Raw genomic sequence first — 16,460 nt, forward strand, 5'->3', positions numbered from 1 at the left:
CAAAAGTGACTGAAGACTCAATCAGCCCAATCTATAAAATCACACCAAAACTTCAAGAGCTGTGAGTAACTCAAAAAACTGGACAAAACCAGTATGACATCTCTCAAGGTAAATGAAGTAGAATTTTTGGCTAACATCTGATGCTGACTCAGATATAAAGGCATGGTTTATAAAGGGGGGAAAAGGGTACATTTTCATGAAAACTTACATATTTTCTCTATTATGTCTCAGTAACCTCTAGAATTTGGAGAATAATTTAATAAGGAAATGTACCAAGATTTTTAAACCCAGAATTATTAAAGTTAGTTTATTCTAGTTATAGTAGAAATTAAGTAATGTTTTATATTAGCACTTCAGCCTTTATTGTGTATAAGAATCCCCTGGGGATGTTAATTCTGACTCAATATGTCTGTGAAGAAGTCCAGATTTTTTTTTTTTTTTTTTTTTTTTTTTTTTTTTTGTGGAGGGGCAGGATACTGGGGCACTCAAACACTGAGCCACATCCCCATCCACAGCCCTATTTTATATTTATTTAAAGACAGGGTCTCACTGAGTTGCTTTGCAAGCCTTGCTTTTGCTTAGGCTGGCTTTGAACTCATGATTCTCCTGTCTCAGACTCCCAAAGTGCCAGGATTATAGGCACCTGGCTCCAGATTCTGTATTTCTAACAAGCACCCAGATGATGCCCAGGTTATACAGATATTCCTAGATCCACTATACTTTGAACAGAAGCAACATATTTTTCAGAGTGCAAAAGGTTTTCTCATTAAAGCAATAAAAACATTTTAGGATAATTCTGCATTAAAAGTTTTCTAAAATAGCTTTCAGACTTCAGAATAAAGATGGCATACTGACGGGCTAGGGATATAGCTCAGTTGGTAGAGTGCTTACCTTGCATGCACAAAGCCCTAGGTTCAATCCCCAGCACCACCCACCCCCCCAAAAAAATAGTGGCATACTGAAACTGAATAGGTACATCTACTTCCTCAAATCTCAGTAATACAGAGAAAGAGAGAGAGAGACAGAGAGAGAGAGAGAGAGAAGTTGGAGAGGGGAATGTTGGGGCACAAAACAAAGGAAATGGTGGAATTCTGCTTCAAAAGCTATTAAGCACACCAAGACAAAGAGAAAGGAACAAAAGAACTACAAAACACTCAGAAAACAATGAGCAAATAAATAATAAAGTAAGTCCTTTATCAATAATAAAGTGTAAATGAATTGAACTTCAATCAAAAGACATAAACTGATAGAATGAATTGAAACCTGAGATCCAACTATGTGCTGCCTGCAAAAGAGTCACTTTAGATGTAAGGGCAACATAGATTGAAAGTATAGGAATAGAAAAAGATATTTCATTCAAGTGAAAATGAAAAGAAAGCAGGGTGGCTATATTTATATCAGAATAGACTTTAAGTCAAAAACAGTCACAAGAGAAAGAGAAAGTAATTATAAAGAAATACAGCAGTCAACTCTTCAAGAGGATATAAAAATTGTAACTGTATATACACTCAACTTTGGAGCACCTAAATACATAAAGCAAATATTAACCAAACTGAAGAGAGAAACAGACAATACAATAATAATAGGGAATTTCAGTGCCCCAATTTAAACAATAGATAGGTCCTCCAGACAGAAAATCAATAAGAAAATTATTAGATAACTAGAAGTCAATAACAGGAGGGAAATTGGAAAATTTACAAATATTTGACACAAAATTTATAACTCTGTGTCATCAATTAGCATAATCCAGAAGAAGCAATTTCATGATGCATCAAATCTATCAAAAAATAGAAAATTTGAACAAACTAATAAGGAGTAAGGAGACTAAATTAGTAATCAAAAAAAAAAAAAAAAAAAGAAGACAACAAAAACTCAAAAAATAAGAACCCAAAACTAAATGACTTCACTGGTAAGTTCTATCAAATATTAAAGAAGCATTAATTGCAATCTTTCTCAAACTCTTCCAGAAAATTGAAGAGGAGGGAATGCTTTCAAATCATTATGAGGTCAGCATTATAGTAATGCCAAAGTCACACAAGGACACTACCAGAAAAAGAACATTACAGGTCAATATCCTTAATAAGCATAGATGCAAAAATCCCCAACAAAATAACAAACAAAATTCAACAATACATTTTTTAAAAAATTATTCATCATGATGTAGAATTTATCCCTGGGACACAATGATGGTTACATATATAACTAACAATAAATATGATATACTACATTGACAAAATGAAGAATAAAACCATACAATCATCTTAATACAGAAAGAAATAGCATTTTTTTAAGAAATGCAACACTCCTTCATGATAAACACTCTTTAACAGATTAGGGATAAAGGGAATATACCTCGACACTCAAGTAAAAGCCATATCTGACAAACCCATTGCTAATATCACACTCTGTGGTGAAAACTTGTAAGCTTTTCCTCTAAGATCTGAGACAAGGCAAGAAAGTCCACTCTTGCCACTTCCTTTCACTATAGTCCTGAAAGTCCTAGTCAGAGCAATTAAGCAAGAGACTAAAATAAAAGGCATCCTAACAAAAAGAGAAAAATATTAAAATATCTCTATTTGTTGGTGACATGACATTATTTATAGAAAGCAATAAAGATTTTACCAAAAAAAACCTATCAGAACTAATAAATGAATTTAGTAAAGTTGAAGGATACAAAGTAATAATACAAAAGTCATTAGTATTTTTAACTAACAATGAACTATCTGAAAAGGAAATTAAGAAAGCAATTTCATTTACAATAACATCAAAAAATAAAATACTTAGCCGGGTGCAGTGGTACATGCCTATAATCCCAGCAACTTGGGAGGCTGAGGCAAGAGGATCACAAGTTCAAGGTCAGTTTCTTTAAATTAATGAGGTCCCAAGCAAGAACCTGTCTCAAAATAAAAAGGGTTGGGTATATAGCTCAGTGGTAAAGTGCCCCTGGGTTCAATCCCAAGTACCAATAAAATAAAATAAAACAAAATACTTAGGTATAAATTTAACCACAAAAGTGAAAGATCTACATATAGAAAACTAAAACTGATGAAAGAAATTAAAGTAGACTTAACAAATGGAAAGATATCCCATGTCCATGGATTGGAGAAATAATGTTTAAATAGCCATACTACCCAAAGTGATCTATAGATTCAATGCAGTTTGTCAAAATTCCAATGGAATTTTTCACAGAAATTTTAAAAATCCTAAAATTCATATGGAACCACAAAAGACCCCAGATAGCCAAAGCAATTTTGAGCAAAAAAACACCAAAGCAGGAGGCATCACACTTCTTGATTTCAAATTATATTACAAAGCTATAGTAATCAAAACAGCATGATGCCAGAAAAAAAATACATAGACTAATGGAACAGAACAAAAAGCCCAGAAATAAACACATCTATATGGTCAAATAATTTTCAATATGAGGACCAAGAACATATAATGGGGAAAAGATGGACTCTTCAGTTGATGGTGTTGGGGAAACTTGAGAATGCAGAGAATTAAATTAGACCTTTATCTTACACAACACACACAAAAATCAACTTACACATAAAATCTGAAACTGGATGGGGCTAGTGGCAGACACCAGGAATCCCAGCAATTTGGATGGCTGAGGAAGAAAGATCACAAGTTCCAGGCCAGCCTCAGCAACTTAGTGAGACCATCTCAAATAAAAAAGAGCACCCCTAAGTTCAATCCCCAGTACCACACACCCATACACACACACACACAAAAAAAAAAAAACCTGTAAAATTCCTACAAGAAAGCATGGGGGAGTGGAGCCAAAACAGACTGCCTTTAAATCTCAGTTTTACCACTCTGGCTACGTGACTGTGAGCAAATTACTTAACCTCTGTGCCTCAGTTAGCTCATCTGTGGAATAATAATAGGATTGTTTTGTAAAGACTGAACTATGTAATAATGCCTATAAGTGCCTAAAACTATGTTTGGCACATAAGTAGATGGATCAATAATAGCTATTTTCAAGGTACATTTGCCTCTGTAATATGTGGCTCCTAATATATTGATTTCATGTTTTTGATGAATTTACATTTCATTCTCCCTGTCTCACCTGTGCTATCAACCAGCTCTCCCTCTCACCACAGAAATCAGTGTGCCTTTCCAGAACAAGTCCTGCCCTCTCTGGTGTGCTATTTCTCATTAACAAGCTACCTGGAAACCAAATCACCGAGCTTATGAGAACAGTGTGTGAAATGGGGGGAAATGGGCACAAAGAATGTTCTGAGGGTCTCTCTCTGTGAAGCAGGATGGCAAGTTATTAGCCATCTGTCTGCTCAGAACCCATTGGGATTACTTCCTTACTGTCCACCATGGATCAGTAGGCTGGGTGACATTCAGGGTGATAACCATTCCAGTACACCAGAGATCATCAGAGTTGTAGCACTGAACGCTCTGCATCTGGAAACTCCACCCAGGACTAGGCAAATTACTCAATCCTTCTGATCTTTGTTGAACCAACCATAAAATGGAGGATAATATCTATTATGAAAAGCTCTTCAGAGAGAATGTTTATATAATTCCTGACACTGGTACCTGTAGCTGCTATACCCAATTGTTATTATCAATTCTGATATTATGTGGTTAAAGAAAGCATTCTTAGTAAGATAACCTGTAACTTGCTTTATATTTGATGGGTCCCAGAAGGCTAAAATATTTGCCTTTGTGAATTTCTTTCCCATCATTTTCCCACACAATTTATTTCAGGGACTAAGACATATTAAAGAAAATTGACAGTTGAATATTGTTTGACTTCTCTACTAGGCAAAGGCCTAGCAAGTTTCTGTCTTTGCATATATGTCTTTTTTACATTGTGAAAGCCCTTGGGTATTCACTGCAGTAGCTACTTCTAAACTTGTGATCAGAAATTAGCATGCCACCTCACAAAGGACATCAAATATCTGAAATTTATTTACAATTTGTACCTCAATTTCTCCCCCTCATAATGGCACCAAATCCTTCAGTCTTCTAATGGATCACCAAATAATTCATTAAATGTTAATCCTATCCCTGAAAAATAAGCACCCTCATCACCATACAGACAAAACACCATTTCTGACCTCAAAAGCTGAAGCATTCAGTACTCCATAGATTTTTTTTTAGAGAGAGAGAGAGAGAATTTTTTAATATTTTATTTTTTAGTTTTCGGTGGACACAACATCTTTATTTTATTTTTATGTGGTGCTGAGGATCGAACCCAGCGCCCCACACATGCCAGGCAAGCATGCTATCCACCGCTTGAGCCACACCCCCAGTCCATAGATGTTAATTACAGCCTGGAAGAAGTCACTCACATTTGTGCACACCACTAACACAAGGGCAAAATTGCTATGAGAATAGTTACAAAATTTGGGGTAGATAATAGAAATGACCACCAGTTACCCAAAGCCAAATGGCCTGGGACCCCTGTAAAAGGCAGCAGAAACAGCAAAGCATAGAAAGACTTCACTTCATTATAAAGGCCCCCAAGCTCCCTCCTCTCACACTCAATATGTCTTCTTCCCAGCCCCAGGAGACCCATAAAACATCAGAGAAGGCTTGAGGGTCATCTGGTCAACCAATTAGGACAGGTGTAAATGGATCCAAGTATGACCTGATGCCCACCTGGGTATTAATGAAAATCCAAAGTCCTGGGTCCCACCCAGGCTTCTGAATAAGGATCTCTGCAAAGAAGACCTAGGGAATTTGAATTTATGACAAATTTCCCAGGGGCCACCAGGTTATGCATAAGGTTTGAGAGCCACTATTCTAGGGAGACAACAAACAGCCATGTGCACAATTATAGCTAGGCAAATAATCCCTAGGTGAAGCCCATTTTTAACTTCCACCAACCTCAGGCTCCTAATCTGTAAAATAGGGATAATACCTACCTAGCAGGATGGGTGTGAAAAATAAATGGTATAACAAGTAACAGCTTCAAGCACAAAGCCTCACATATGACAGAGACTCAATAGTAATTAGTCCCTTCCCCATCTCCTACACACATTCTAATGAAGACTTTAAAAACTGTTCATGTTTTGAATAAATGTTACCAAGAAAAGCAGATGGCTAGCTTAAGGCCTTGGTGTTAATGAGTTGTCAACTGCAAAGGCCAAGGTCAGCAGGTTGAACCAATGACTGGGTACCAGTGGATGGTGGATCTCAAGTTTCTGCATGCATTAGAATCACTTGGGTGGTTTTAAAACACTCTGGGTCCCCAGTTTCAAATACAGTAGGTGTGGGGTGGGGCTGAGAATCTGCATGTCTAACAAGTTCCCAGGTGGTGTGATGTTGCTGGGCCCACACACTTTGTAGAGGGGTTTACTCTATAGCCTGAATATCCAGTGTCTAATTGATCTGACACTTTGTAACAAAAAAGAAAACTATGGCCAGGGACCAGGTGGTGGCTATTAACCCAGGGGAGGCTAAGACAGGAGAATTGCCAGTTCAAAGCCAGTCTCAGCAACAGCAAGGCACTAAGCAGTTCAGTGAGACCCTATCTCTAAGTGAAATACAAAATAGTGCTGGGGATGTGGCTTTGTGGTAGAGTGCCCCTGAGTTAAATCCCCAGTTCCAAAAAAAAAAGAAAGCTATGCTGTGTGTATTTCCTATTTGACACAAGACTAGTTAGTTACATGTAAATACACAGAAAAGTAATAAACCAACAATTTCTAAAACCAAGGCTGTGCTGCCTCTACCTCAGAGAATCTTTCTTACTATATTTTTTGAAAGACACAGAGAATGGATGGGTACATCTGAGTTCTATCCTTCTTCTCACTTGCTACGAGACCCTGAGTGCAAAGCATAATCTCTTTGAGCCTCGGTTTATTCACCTAAAAGTAGAGGTGGCTCAGTTACTGGCCCCCATATCTGGATGTGTACCCACAATCACTAGAGTAGCATTTTAAATAAAACCTGGATTCTAAGCCATAAACCCCACACCTAACACATTAGAATTTCCAAAGGAGAAACTGAAAATATGTGTTTTTTGGAGATATGTTTTAAATAAAAACTCCCTATGGGACGTAACATGGTGATCTTTCAGGCTTCTTTCAGCATGAAAGCCTTGGGTAGTTTTGATTTTTAAGTTCCCGGTGCCCTGAGCTGGCACCTGTAAGTGGCCTTCCTCCTTTACATGAAGTTTTTTTAACATGAAACAAGTATCCTAGTCCTCAGACAAAAGATTCTAGTCTGCTTACACAGTTTCATTTCTCATGTATCAACAAATTAATATTCTTGGTTTAGTTTTAAAAAATAAATCAAAATTCAATATGTAGGAGGGGCTGGGATTGTGGCTCAGCAGCTCGCCTAGCACTCGTGGGGCCCTGGGTTCGATCCTTAGCACCACATAAACATAAATGGATGGAATAAAGGTATTATGTCCAACTACAACTAAAAATATATATATTTTTTAAAAAATCAATGTGTAGGAGAAAATATGTCTTATATATGACTGAATCTGTAAAATGGCCTTCTCTAAACAACTGTTTTCTTATTCATTCATTCATTATTAACTTAGCCATGTTCCAGATGTTATTCTAGGTACTCAGAAAATGGTAGTTTACAAAGCAAAGCCTCCATCCTCATATAGAGACTATATTAGGAAGAGACAGACAATAAGCTGGTGAACATAAATATAAAATAATTTAAATAGTAATAAGTGCTATGACAACACCACACAATGATAGGACAGAGAGTGACTGGAAAGTACTTTCAACAGAGTGATCAGGAAGACATCTTTGTGGTGTGACGTGAAATTAAATCTGAATGTTACCAAGGAACCATCGTGTCAGGCACTTAGATATTTCTGGACTCCTTGCTTTAACAAAGGTAAAAAATCACAATATAGTTGTTCATTTCTGTGATATTTCAGAAGGGTCCAAGGAAGACTGTGGAGAACAGATTGTGCATTGCTCTAAATTACTGTCAGATGTATAAAACTGAAATTTTAAAGCTGTGCTTAAACCTGAGTTACTCCACTTTATAAAGCAGTTTGCCATTTTGAGTACATGTGCCAGGGCAGAATGACTCCAACAATCACCATCTGCCCAACACCACCATAAGGCACAAATTGATAAATAACTTATACATGCCAATTTATCAAACCAAATCAAGGAGTACCTGGACACATGGGCATCCCAGATTATATCAGGAACACCAGACACAGGAGCTTATCAACCTTACCAGATGAGAGCCCCTCACTCAAGACCCATAGAAAGAGCCTCCTGAGATTGAACACAGTGGCACCCTGACCCCATCACCTGGTCACTCATCATAGGCCTTGCCCCTAAAAATTGCCACAGCAACAACTCTAATTTCCTGTTCCCATCGGGACAAAGTGTGGTTTCTCCTACCTGTGATGACCACACATGGCCCACTCCAAGTTGATACTCTGAAACTGAAACTGCTGTCTGTATGGAACCTGTGCCTTGACAATTCTGTGGAACTGGTTTGTTAAAATCCTTATCTGACTACCTACAGTGGCTCTTTGACTCAGCATTTATCTCTCTCTCTCTATCTGCCTGTGCTCTTGGCACAGCATCCTGTAACCCTGCGGCTGGTGGCCTTAATCCTTTCTTAGTTTTTCTGTGACCTGTTTATATACCATTGTGTGAAGTATGTGTGATTTGAGTGTTATAGATATGAGACATTAAGACTGGAAATGAGGGGCTGGGGATGTGACTCAAGTGGTAGCGCACTCGCCTAGCATGCGTGAGGCACTGGGCTCGATTCTCAGCACCACATAAAAATAAAAAAAAAAAAAAATAAAGATATTGTGTCCACCTAAAACTAAAAAATAAATATTAAAAAAAAAAAAAGATTGGAAATGAACTTGTGATTGCCCAGCATATGACTACCAAGTGACACACAAGGACTCAGTGAACTGCCACTGATGAAAGTGTATAACTGGTGAATTTATTTTTATTCATTGTGGAATACAATGTGTTGGGTCAATGTTAATGACAATACCCTCATGACAAAGACCCATTGATCACTAGTAAAGTTCCATCTAAAAGCCACTTCCTTTAAGCAATAAAACAACACAGTTTTGGATTACCCACCTTAAATTGATTATCATCAAGAAATATTAGCATAGGGGCATAAAAAGAATGCAGCAGGAAACCAGCAGAATGGCCTCCAGGAACCTTCCCTGCCATCAGTCAGCCATGTGGCCTGGGCTCCATGGCTAGTTCTGAACTTGGGAGATAGAGGAGGACCTGGGCCATAGGGTTTCAAAGGCCCCTTACCAGCTCTTCAATCCAGCAAGTGTAAGAAATGAGGCTTCCTTATCTGGGTGGCAAAATAGGATGATGAGTCACACGGAGTTTTTTTGTTTCTGACTTTCAAACTCTGAGAGAAGCTCTAAGTAAGCAGGAAATGGGGTGTTCGTAAAGAAATTGTCCAGTTTTGTTGTTTTCAGTGCTGGGGACTGAATCCAGGGCCTGGCACATGCTAGACGAGTACTCTACCACTGAGCCAAATCCCCAGCCCTGTCCAATCTTAACTTTTATTTTCATGACACCTCTGGCATAGGGTATGGGGGTCAGCTGGGAATTCAGTCCCTAGTCAGCCCAGAGCACCCCTGTGTAATCCTTCAGGTGCCCACTGTGGTCTCTCTGGCAGGCTTCTGCACTTGTGGAATCACACAAAGACAGGCATTGCAGGCCAGCCTCTCACTTCCTAGTGCTAGGCTTCTCCACCAGGTCCACTCTTCTGTGGCAAATCTGGCACCACCAAGTACCTCATTTCACATGATCCCTGAGGAAAGTGGTTCTCAAACCCCACTGCTCATCATCATCCCCTGCAGAGATTTTTTAAAAATATACAAGATACCTGAGCCCTATTGGGGTGAGGGACAGGTTAGAAGGACCACAATGGTAGAGCTAGGTTTAGTTAACTATGACAGAGAGAATGTGTAACTTGGGAAAATGCAAGCCAAAGAGTTTCAGTGATTTTAATGCAGGATTTCTCAGCCTCAGTACTATTGACAGGTCAGGCAGGATAATGCTTTGTTACCCTGTGCATTGTAGAATGTTTAGCAGCATTTCTGGCCTCTACCAACTAAATGCAAGTAGTAACTCCCCAGTTATGACTATCAAAAATATCCTATAGTGGAATAGGAACAAACTCACACCCAGCTGAGAGCCACTGGTGTGATTTCACACAGTTAATGACAGGCAATATGGAAACTAAAAACTAGCCTACTGATTTCTGGCTGTGTTGGTTCTTTCACATTTAAGCAAGAACTCTGGAACTCTGGGTTAGTCAGTCTCTAAAGAAATACCACAACCCACTTCATGGCCCTTGTGCCTAGGGTAAATAGCAGAGTAGAGAGCTGGCCTTGTACTTACTAAGAGGAAAAACAGCCTGGAACAACCAGCAGTTTGCTTGGCCACATTTGGTCTAGAGATCTGACTATAAGGACAATACCAAATCTTTTCAAGGGTTGCTAGATCTCTTCACTCATTTATCGGGGTCACTTTCTTATAAAATCCCAACAACTATTGGTTATATTTTTAAATTCTTAAATATCTCAAATGAATATTTCAATTACAACCGTCTTCTGTACGTCTCATCCCATATTACATCTAGGATAGCAAGAATAAAAATACCCTATAATCCTGTTTAGCTGATTGAGACCTTGTCTTTGCTTTTAACGACACAAAACCCAGGAGATTAGTATCTAGCCATACCCAGCTAGGACTTGACCAGCCACCATGTGGTGGGATGACTGCAGCAAATAAGAACAGACAGATTTTTTAGTCTCTTGGCAACTGATTTTATTATGCTTTGACCTGGCAGCTGGTAAGGCTTTATATGAATTAACCAATAAAGCTATGAAAAAAAACAAGATTAGTGACTCTGAAATATAGTTTTTTTGTTACTGGTAATTAGAGAAAGCATTTTCATTTTCAATGATGTTTTCTTAAATAGGTGTGAATAATTTTAAAATAGTAGTAGTAGTAGCAGTAGTAGTAAAACAATATTTTAAAAGTACACATCTGGGTTATAAGGATATAGCTTAGTAAGAGTGCTTGCCTAGCATGTCCAAGGCCCTGGGTTTGATTCCCAACTGAAAAATCAATCAATCAATAGGACACATCTTTAACAGATCAGTCACATATACCTATCTACCCTGCTTCGCCCTTGTCATATAGCTTTTATATTTAAAGGGATGAGGAGTTTTGTAAGACAGGCCACCCAAAGTAAGCTGGCATTCAATAAGACAATAATTACTCAATCTGGCTGTTGTGGAATTACTCTTGGTTATTCCACCTTAAAAGGGGAAAGAAAATATTAATAAGTCTTTAAAAGGAATAAAAACGCATTGAATAAAAGACTTTCTGGTATCACAACAGTGAATACAACCAAATGGTAACTTTCAGTAATCATGTAGCTCCCAGAGAAGAGTCAAGAGTGTCTCATAAGAATAGTCTAGGCTGCCAGATGGATCTGGGGACTGAAAGAACACTATAACAAGGGGGTGATCATTATTGGGTGACAACAGAGTGATTAGGGGTCAACACTAAAACAGAAGCAACTTACCTGTGACTTCTTAAGGTAAGGCATCATGCAACAAACCTACTACTGGTCCTAGAGTCCCAGTTTTGGCTCTGCCACTAACTCTATGTGACACTGACAAAGTGACTTAACCTCTCTAGATACAAATTTCTTGAATTATAAAAGCTAAAATAAAACTAAATGCTCTCAAACCTTCTAATATTACTTGAGTTTACAAATCCTCTCCTTTATTAAGATGGGTATATGCACAGAATGAGCCATCAGTCAGTCATTCTTTGGACATTATCACAATAGGATGCATTTCCTATGCTTAAACATGACTTCTGACTAGGGCTGCCAGAAAAAATACATGTCCAGTTAAATTTGCCTTTGGATAACAAATAACTGTTAGTAAAAGTATGCCCTAAATATTGCATGGGATGTACTTATGGTAAAAAATTGTTTATCTGAAATGCAAATTAAACTTTTTTTATTTAGTAAATCTGGTATCCCATCTCCATCCTCAAAGTAGAATTTTGCTTTTAAGAATGAAAAGTCAAGGAGTGGGAGTTATAGCTTAGTAGTAGAACACATGTTTAGCAATCATGAGGGCCCTGGTTTAAGCCTCAGCACCAAGAAAAAAAAAAAAAAAGAATCAAAAGCCTGACTCCATACATGTGGGTCGTTCTAAGAACTGATTGATGGCTAAGGCATTAATAGGAGACCTTCTCAAGAGTACCATGCACAGAGGCAAAAAACAGTAAAGGAGGAACAAAACTTTCCCATTCCTCTTGAGTAATTGAGGCATCTAATTTTACTTGACAGTTAAAAAAATATGAATGTTACTGAACATTGTCAATCATATGAGACAAATTATGCGGTGTGCCCTCTGTGAAACAAACAACCAGACAGGGAGGTTCAGACAAGCTGGATGCTCATTACTCTACCCATCTCCTCCTGCTATGGATACGAAGTTAATTGCAAGAACTTTATCCCTGCCTCCAATTCAGAGCTCATGTCTGTTCCCAAGGTAATCAGCTTAAGGGAAACTGGATCATAAACTCAATTTCCTGGCCAAAAGGCAGAGAAACAAATATGGCCCAAGCAAATCTGCATAAGGCATCTAAAAAGTGAAAGCTATGGAAGGGAAAAATTACCCTTGTCGGGAGCAAATAAAAATATTTTAACAATGGCAAGACCATTTTGTTTCTCAGGGGCTCAGACTTATAACATGCAAGCCTTGTTTTTCAGGAGATATCAAGTTTATTAAAAATCTTTTAGGGCTGGGATGTGGTGGCACATGCCTATGATCCCAGCAGCTGGGGAGACTGAGGCAGGAGGATTGCAAGTTTAAAGCCATCTTCAGCAACTTAGCAAGGCCTTCAGCAACTTAGTGAGACCCTGTCTCTAAGTAAAATATTAAAAAGGGCTAGGAATATGGCTCCATGGTTAAGTGACCCCTGGGTTCAATCCCCAGTACCACAAAAAATTTAAAAATAAAATGAAAATAACTGTGGACCTGAAAGAAGTCAGTGAGAAAGACATGAAGACATATGAGGGAAGAGCATTGTCCAGGCAGAGGAAGCAGCAAGCATAGCAGTCCTTAAGGTAAGGCTGGAGCAGAGGAAGCAAAGGAAAGAGCAACAGATGATAAAGCCATATACCACATCTTATGGGCCACTCTGAAGACTCTGTTGTTCTTCTGAGATAATATACTATTGGAGAGTTTTGAGCACACTGGCCACTATGTCGAGGATAGACTGCAGAGGGCAAGAACGGCAGCAGGAAAGCTCTTTAGGAGGCTTTGGCAGTAATCCGGGTAACAGATGACAGAAACTGGGTAAAAGAGTGAGAATGGTTATTATCTTAGATATATTCTCAAAGTAGAATTGGTGATAATTGTTGAGGGATTTGATAATGGGTACAGGAGAAAGAAGAGAATGGAGGGTGATTGCAGTGTGTTTCATCCGAGCAGCTGGAAGAATGAAGATGCCATTCACTAAGATGGGGAAGACCAAGGGAAAAGCAGATTTGGGGAAGGAAAATCAAAGTTTGGTTCCTAGAGGAAACTCTTACATTCATTCTAAAACCGAGGCAATAGAATTTGAGAAACTGAGGAAACTGATCTTAAGTTTCATATGAAAATTCAAGGAACTCAGAACAACCAAAACAATCTTGAAAAAGTTCAGAACACATCCAAATTTCAAAACTTACTGCCTATTTACAATAATTAAGACAGTATGATACCAGCATAAGGATAGATGCCAGATTAGTGGAGTAGAATTCAGAAGCCAGAAATAAACCCCCACATGTGGTCTATTAATTTTCAACAGAGGTGCCAAGATCATTCAAAGGGGGAAAACAGTCTCTTCAACAAATGCTGCTGGAAAAACTGGATATCACATGAAAAAGAATGAAGCTGGACTCCCCTAACTCACATCATATACAAAAATTAAATTTAAATGGATCAAAGAATGAAATGTAAGAAATAAAACTCTTAGGTATACAAAATCATAAGTATAAATCCTCATGACCTTGGATTTGACAATGGTTTCTTAAATTTGACACTAAGAAAAAGCAACAAAAGAAGATGGATTAATTATATTTTAATCAAAACTAAAAATCAAGGCAAACCACCAGAAAGAAGAAATGGAAGAATTAAAACCAAGGTAAAATATAAAAAAGAACAACCCTTACACAGGTTCTTTCAGCATTATATTAGTCTCCCTATTTTCCAGGCTGTGTTTTCCCTCAGAAGCAAGTTTTTAAGACATAATTACAAAATGCTTATGTGGCATAACCATATCCCTACCTACCCAATATATGACTGATAGGCCAACCATGCAGGGAGGATTCATCCAACAGCTGTTGGTCCTTAGGGGTAAAGAAAAGGACTCTGGGGCAGAAGATTTTGAGACCCTATGAGCCCAGGTGATCAGAAGGAGGCTAAAAGAAAAAAAAAAACTAATAAAGGGCTCACAAGATTTCCTTCACTTCAGGCCTGACTTTGCAAATGGTTACATATTGAGACAGAGACAGGCTTTTGCAATAGTTACCTAAGCCTGTCATTCATCAGCCCTAACACCAGTCATGACAGAGAACTTGCCTGCCAGGTAGGATTTTCTGTCTAACCGAGGAGAAAGGGGAGAATCTCTCCCACACCCTACACCGCTAGTTTGCAGTCCAGACTCTTACCAACAAGGATGTAAAGACCTCACATAATTAAACTGAAAACAACAGGAGGGAAGAAAGAACTGGGGCGCAGCGTGCAAGGTCCCAGATCTTCTTCCCCTCTCTCCAGTGAAGTTTCCACCCCTTCGTATAGGGATTCTAGCACCTGGTTGCCCCCGTGAGGTGACCTCAGACCCCAGCCTCATCTGGGGTCTAATTCTTGACCTCAGCGGACGTCATTGCTGGTCTGTGTTGAGGACCTGGGAGAAGCAAAGACACTTAGGCGAAGCGGGGCCGGGAGAGAAGGAGTCTCCAACCCCAGCCCCGGGGCGGACTCGCCGCTCACCGCCACCTTGCTCAGTCCTCCGGGAAGGACTGGGACCTGCCGGGAGCTCGGGACCCCAGCGCGCCTCCGCTGCTCCAGCTGCCTCCCGCCCTTACCTGCCTCGGCCTGGAGGTCCTGGCCCCACCGCAGTTGTGCCCCTGCCCTCGGCGTCCACCGCTGCTGGCCTTTTTTGGGTCCTTGGCGGGTATTTTCCGTCTGGCCCCACATCACTTCCCGTAAAGGAGAGCGAGGTGGGGGCGGGCCCTCCTCTCTTTCCTCCACCTCCCGCTTCCTCCTGTCACCTAGTGGAGCACCCCCCGCACGACCGAGGAGGGGAAGGACGGGTGATCACACAGGGCTGCCTCGTGCACCGCTCCCAGGTTGGCGGCACCTGCCCCACGGGTCTTCCTGTGAGCCACAAAAAGGCCACCCTCTCCTCATTGTCCCAAGTCTCGGCTGCCCTATTCTAGAAAGAGAGAAACGATAGGAGTTGTTTTCATTTCGAGATACAAGGGTGACATTTACGAACTGCCCCAGGATCGCGAGCTGCGACGTATGGTTTGGTGACTTTCAACAAATCTCCTCCGTGGAAAATGACTTGCTAAAGGTGTTTTCAGGGCTTCAGATCTGTGTCTCCCCCGTAGTAGCCTGAGGTGCTGAACGGCCTCAAGTCGCCCCCATCTTCACTGGATACAATGAGTCTAGGGACCCATTGGCACCCGGAGTCCAACTCTGCCCCTGTCCTTTCTGCCATCTCTCCTTGCTTGGGTCCGTCTGGCCATAACCTTCCCAACACAAGGGAAATTTCTGGAAATTAGATGGGAAGAAATAAGGTAGGATTCATGCAGAAAACACACACACACACAATTCTGGGAGAAAATGACAAACGGAGTCTGCTCACAGGGTCTAATTCGGTCCATGAAATCATTGATTTTCTAAGAGACTGTGAGACCAATTGTTAGAAGAAAATAAGGAAGCCCACAAGATTGCCCACACCAGTAATCCCAGCTACTCAGGAGGCTGAAACAGGAGGATCACAAATTCGAGGTCAGCCTCAGTAATTTATCAAGACCCTGTGTCAAAATAAAAAAAAATAAATAAAAATAAAACAAAAAAGGCTGAGAATGTAGCCCAGTGGTAGAGGCCTCTGGGTCCAATCCACAGTACCAAGAGAAAAGGGAGAAGAAATGATAAATGAATGAAAGAAAAAGAAGAGGGGAAAAAAAGAAAAGAAAATCTTAGTGCTTTGAAGGAACAGCCTGGGTCAGGAGAAATTTGAGAGGTTTTGCTGCCCCCCAGTGGCTTCCTCCTCTAAGCACCCATAGTTTTGTGAGGACCTGCAGAGATACTCAACCTGGGGCTGAGATGTGGTTCAGGCTGCCTGGTTCCCTGCTTAGACACAGCCAAATTCACCCAAGGATGTTCTGGATTTCAAAACAGTAGCCTTTGATCATACTGTCTTGGG

The 16,460-nt window shown here is 39.8% G+C and overlaps 1 protein-coding gene across 2 annotated transcripts in view; it reads right to left on the reverse strand.

The window, feature by feature from the left end:
- The window catches only part of Rab27a (RAB27A, member RAS oncogene family), a 76,296-nt gene extending 61,045 nt beyond the window's left edge, over positions 1 to 15,251 (reverse strand). The window contains exon 1 of one of the 2 annotated variants that reach the window (XM_027925834.2): positions 15,116 to 15,251. The gene's annotated coding sequence lies outside the window, so the exon portion shown is untranslated. Of the gene's footprint in view, positions 1 to 15,111 lie in introns of both variants that reach the window. The other variant, XM_027925832.2, reaches the window with a different exon arrangement.
- Between the last annotated feature and the right edge of the window lie 1,209 nt (positions 15,252 to 16,460).

This window comes from Marmota flaviventris, chromosome 2, assembly GCF_047511675.1.
Source record: "Marmota flaviventris isolate mMarFla1 chromosome 2, mMarFla1.hap1, whole genome shotgun sequence".
In the NCBI taxonomy this organism is placed as follows: domain Eukaryota; kingdom Metazoa; phylum Chordata; class Mammalia; order Rodentia; family Sciuridae; genus Marmota; species Marmota flaviventris.